This window comes from Lactuca serriola, chromosome 4 (genome assembly GCF_051521515.1).
Source record: "Lactuca serriola cultivar US96UC23 chromosome 4, Lser_US96UC23_V15, whole genome shotgun sequence".
NCBI classification, from domain to species: Eukaryota; Viridiplantae; Streptophyta; class Magnoliopsida; order Asterales; family Asteraceae; genus Lactuca; species Lactuca serriola.
This window is the reverse complement of record NC_136411.1, coordinates 8,018,775-8,024,892: the sequence shown is the minus strand read 5'-3', so window position 1 is coordinate 8,024,892 and position 6,118 is coordinate 8,018,775. Positions and strand designations below refer to the sequence as shown.

Genomic DNA, 6,118 nt, shown 5'->3' with positions numbered 1-6,118 from the left:
TTAGCAAGATCAAGAGATAAGAACCTTGTAGACTGTTTTAGTTTGTTTCCATTGGATATGTACTACAGGCTATATATATAGTTGTTGTTTTTGAATATGAGAAGTCAATGTGCAGCAGCTTTGAGTCCAAAGTACTTTCATATCTCTATATTTGCTTTCTGCATACATATATATCTGTGTTGTGTGAGTGAGAAGGTTGGGACCTGTTCCAACAGTCCTCACTAATTAAGGTGCCATGTTGCATCCATGTAAACCCTGAACTTCATAAACTGTATGATTTGCTTAATGGCAATTATAATGATCATATTCACTAATGCAGTTGGAGCTGATGCTGATGAAGATAGAATTGAATTACTCTTGTCGGAGGTTAAGGGTAAAGATATCACCGAATTGATTGCATCTGGAAGGGAGAAGTTGGCTTCTGTTCCTTCAGGTGGCGGTGGTGGTGTTGCAGTTGCCGCCACAGGTGGTAGTGGTGCTGCTCCCGCTGCAGCTGCTGTAGCTGAGCTAAAGAAAGAGGAGAAAGTTGTAGAGAAAGAAGAGTCCGATGATGTAAGCTCTTTTATGTCCATTGATCTTCATTGTTTGTTTTTAAACTGTTTTTTTTATGGTTGCATGTTTTTGACTATCTTTTTTTTTTCATATTTTTTTGCAGGATATGGGATTCAGTTTGTTTGACTGAGGATGGTATGAAGCATGTTCTTTTGTGGTTTTTGGATATGATTTTTTGGTAGTATTTTGTTAGTGTCATCTTCAAATGAAGAATTTTGTAAGACCTTGCAAAAGTTTCTTTTTAGTTTTTATACATCAAATGTTTTTTAATATAGTTTTATATGACCTTTACTTTTGTTAATTTGGATGACAGGATGTTGCTTCATTCTGAAGTAAGAATTCTTCCCGATATTTCAATTTTCATTTTTTAAAAAAAAATATTTTTAATAGTCTTGATGGTTTTATAAATAAAAAACTTTGATGTCATCATTTTTTGATCTTTATAATTTGTAGGTTGAAAGGAAGTCTCTTCCTCATCCAGAAAGACCAGATCGTCTTCGAGCAATTGCTGCCAGCCTGGCAACTGCAGGTGTGTGTGATTCCTTCTCTTTTGTAAATTCTCATTTTGAAGGAATGGAATGAAAATTTGCAATATAACCCATTTTTATTTATAAAATTTGTAATATTAGAGAACAGTTATTTGGATTCTAATGAGCTTTTATGTTTAATCTTTTAGTTTTGCAAATTAAAATTTTATAAAATTTGTAATATTAGAGAACAGTTATTTGCTAGGTACATTAATCTTTATGTTTGATGGATCAAGGGTCGTGGGTCATGGGTCATGGGTCATGGGTCATGGGTCAGGTGCGTCCTCCAGGTCATCATGCTGGAGTGAGACAAGCAATGGGATTCTGTCTGCATAACAATGCAGCCATTGCTGTAGGAGCAAAAAAAGTCTTGATTGTTGATTGGGTAATAATCTTTGTAATTAAAAAAAAACTATGAGTTGTAGTTATCTAACCTTATTTATTTACAGGATGTACACCATGGAAATGGAACTCAAGAAATATTTGAGCAGAACAAAACAGTAATTTTATTTTTATTTTTTTTATTCGTGCAATAATTGATACTACTTTCTTCAACTTGTTAATGATATTATTATTATATGGTTAACTCCATATTCTGTATTTTTTTTGGTTTAACCACAGAAATAATTTTTTTCTTGGTTAACCACGAAGAGTTTGTGATATTTAAAAAAAACATAAACACTATAAGTGTTTCCTGGTAATAAATTGCAGGAGGCCATGTAAAATTAACTATCATTCATTCTCCTATAAAAAAAATGAAACTCAACATAAATATAAAACAATATAGTTGATTAATTTATTTTAAATCATAAATAACATTGTAGATTACTATCTGACTATTTCTGATGATACTGGTTTTAATTGTTATAGGTGTTGTATATATCCAAAGTAGTCACGATCCACGTTCCAAACGGCTCGATCCCAAACGGGGTACAATTGCATATCGATCGCCGACAGAAACGCCCTCCGGTACGTCATGCTTGCGATCCCACCAATTCTTTAAATCGATACCAGAAACGTGAAATTGGCACATTGAAGCAAATTCAGGGTTTCTTGTAAGATGAGGGTGAATGCATCAGGTATGCCACCTTTGTTTTCCCTTTGTCATGTTTGAATTGTTTGGAATTAGTTATGTTATGTCAATGTATGCTTTATGTTATGTCAATATATATATATATATATATATATATATATATATATATATATATATATATATATATATGTAAATGACATGTATACATACTCCTGAAATTTCCTATATTTGGCTGAAAACATGCAGACAAACAAATTTGACATATTAGTGCCTTGCAGCCTCTCAAAGTTCTTGCATTCAGGTTATTCTTTTAGAAAGAAAATTGTCAAAGGTGATTGTCAAAGGAGAATTTATTCAAGGGTTTCTTTTAATGTTGTACATGTTTTGTTTTCAATAATAAATATTATGCAATATTAGCAATGTGTTACATTTACTTACTATTGGAATGATTATTTGTATATGACATTAAATTTTATGAAATGGATTATATTTTTTGTATATGATATTTTATTTTCTATTATGAGGCATTAAATTCAAATTTAATTTGAAAATTAGTAAATCTATTAAAAATATTTTTTTTAAACATTTAAAATTATGATACGCAAAAATGTGTGTCATCTTCATTTATGACATGGCCTTTCTTGACAGGGGCTTTCTTGATACGCATTGCATGTCATTAACACGCGCGTCGTAAGGTTACGACATGCGAATGCGTGTCGTCTTCCTTTATGACAGGGCCTTCCTTGATACGCATTGCGTGTCGTAAACGCGCGTCGTAAATGCGCGTCGTAAATGCGCGTCGTCTCTCTTTATGACAGGGCCTTCCTTGACGCGCATTTGCGCGTCGTCTGAGCGTTTTACGATGCGCAATGAGCGTCGTAAAAGGCCTTTTTTCTTGTAGTGCTAGTAAATTTTCAGTTCAATGTCTAGTGAGTAATTCCTCCCTTAGAAGGGAGAAAATGTAAAATATTGTAAGAGTTTTCCCTTTTTGGGAACTCTTTATCAGTAAATCTTTGTTTTGTTATTTTTGAGTGTTCATACAAATTAGAGTCATGAAGCTTATAAGTGACAGAGTGTCAGGTCAACGATGATTAACAGTACCGCAGGCACGATGCCAACAAGGAAAGCAACCACACAGACGAAAGAACGACATAGGCTGGCTTGAGTAGTTTCTATCTATGTAAGTATAACACCCATTACATTACAACATTACATTTATTGATACTAGAGTCTTCTTTTTACAATTTTTTATATTTAATCCCTTCTTTGTTAAAAATATTCCATACACACCCACACACCAGAACTGGTATCAGAGCCTTGATAAAATGGCATTACATTATAATAAAACACTTTACAGTGTAATTTTCGAAAGAATTCATAATAAACAGATTGAAATTTCTCAACATAAAGAAATACTTTTCAGTAATTAAAAAAAAAAAAAAAAAAACTTAGTGCATATAAATTTCAGAATTCTACAAGCACAAAATAAACATACTCATGAATATATACCAAACATGGTTAGTATACGTAAGTATCTCCTGCATAAGCAAAAAGTACATCAAGAATATCTTGATAGAAATAAAAACTTAGTTTCAGAACTCAGAAAAAGGATTTGAACTTGTTAACAATTCTTAAAATGAATAAAGAAATTTTCAACAACTCTGAGGAAAATAATTCAGAAGAAAAACAAATCTTAACTTATGTTGAAGATGAAGATGGCTTTCATGCAAATCTTTTAATAAAACAAGACCTTCTCTCTCGAGTTAAGAAAATAGATTTAAAAATAAAGAAAGAAAACATCTTCAAAAATGTTCCTTCTAAACTTAGTATTCTAAATCCTCTTAAAAGGAAAAATGAAATCTTCTACTTTGTTAGTACTAAAGAAATGTCTGTAGACATAAACGATACAATAGGAGCTGTCTTTCTACCCCTTTTAACTAAGGAACAAATCACTTAAAAAGTATTCCAGTTGAGATTAGATCAAAAATTAGAATGGTCCATATCGGAGCTGTAAATATTTTGATAAAATCCCAATTCCAAGCAAGAATAAATTCTCCCATAAAAATGGCCTTAATTGACAACAGAATAACTGACAGACAGGACTGCATCTTAGGTGCTGCAAATGGAAACCTTGCTTACCAAAAGTTTATGTTTTCAGTCTATCCAAAGTTTGCTCTGGATTTAAAATCTGCAAATATAGATAAAACCTTATCTTTTATACATCACTTTGAAAGAAGTGACCTTATGAGCCCAGGTGATAAACCATTCACCGTAACATATCTCATAGGATATGCCCTGACCAATAGTCACCATAGCATAGACTATAAGAAAGACGAGTACATCGAACTTGATGATGTCTTTTCAGAAATAGGCCATGTCAAAGATAAACAATTCTGCGACATAAATCCTCAAGAAAACTCTTGGGTTTTAAATATAGCTAGAAATAAAAAAGCTCTAGGAGAAACTCTTAGACCAAGAATTTCTATGGATTCACTCCACATAGGAGAAAGCTCGGAAAGAAAAGATAATAACTTAATAAGAAAGATGTCTTTAAAAATTGATAGTCTACGCCAGAATATCAAACAAATCACTGACATTATAAATGAGTAATAAAATTGATTTTCCTCATTTCTATAAAAAAGGTAAAACAGTCAAAATTAAAACTCTTGACGATAATACTGAAAAGAAAGAATACGTTTTCTCTACTTCTGGAAAAGCTAGTATTCAAATAATTGTAAACCACTGCAATAATCTCAACCAGATCATTGCAAGATGTCTCTTAAAAACTTCAAAATAAGCCATTATCTTGGTATTTCAAAAGATATTTCTAAAGATATTTCAAAAAATAAAATACCTTTTAACCAATTTAAAAATGATTTAGCCTTTATAGTTAAAAACAATCTTGATAAAAATGATTTTGAAAAATTCTTCGAAGTTATTGAAAGACAAAATAATTAACTATCAAGTTAACCCAGTCTATTGACAAACATTCTATTCTTTTAGAAAACTCTTTAAAAAACAACCAATTTGTTGAAGAAGTCGCCAAAAAGGCAAATATTGAGGGCACTCTTAAGGAAACCAACCTTAAGATCACTAATATACATGATCAGTTAAAACAGCTAATAGGATGACCTTGATACCCGAGCTCAATAGATCAATCAACCTCCTTAATGAAAAAATAGACGGGCTGGTTATAAACTTGGACTTAACAGTCAATAAATACGTAACCATTACCCAGTTGGAAGTAGCATCTGCAAAAATTATTACAGACATTAGTAAGGAGTTATCTGAAAAGATTGACTCTTGCCCTTGTAATAAAGACATTCTTGAGCACATCAAGAATGTCTCCATCATAGAACAAAAAACCAAGCCTGGAAAATATTCAGGTCTTAAGAAATACTCACCTCCCAATCCTAGTGTTGGAAACCCTGACTTAGGAAGCTCAAAAAAATCCCAGAAAATTGACATTTTTAGGAAAGAGTAAAAATGAAAGAAACAATCTCTGAGAAACTCGAGAAATATTTCTTTAACCTTCAATATGAAGATAATGATAAAGCTAACCAAAAAGTTATTCGGCTTTTATCTTTAGAAAGAGGGATGCCGTAATCCAAGCTATAAAATATTTGAAGGTAGGCGAATGACGATTCACCAATTTCCACCAAGATAAACGAAATGTATTATTAGGTATTAATTGGATTTGAAACTCCTAGATCTTTTGAGATTCATTGAACTTTTCAATGACATGTTTCAATCTTGAGTGTGCCCTTCAGGTTTTGTGACTGGGATGCCGAGGATCACAAAACAAGGTGTGAAGTAACCATGCAAATTACTTGGTACCCTTAAGTGTTTACCCCTCAATCGATGTGTCGGTTAACCACACACGTGTTGGATTAGTGTCTAAGTCCATAACTATTTTGGTATGTACTTGACCCGATGGTGCATGGTCCTTTTGGATTGCCTTCACCAAAGCAACTTTATTGGAGAAATAAATAAAGAGAGAGAGGTT

At 32.3% G+C, this 6,118-nt stretch overlaps 1 pseudogene; it reads left to right on the top strand.

Moving 5' to 3' along the window:
* Window positions 1-285: 285 nt before the first annotated feature.
* LOC145098014 (large ribosomal subunit protein P2y pseudogene) lies at window positions 286-798 on the top strand (annotated as a pseudogene).
* The last annotated feature ends 5,320 nt before the right edge of the window (window positions 799-6,118 follow it).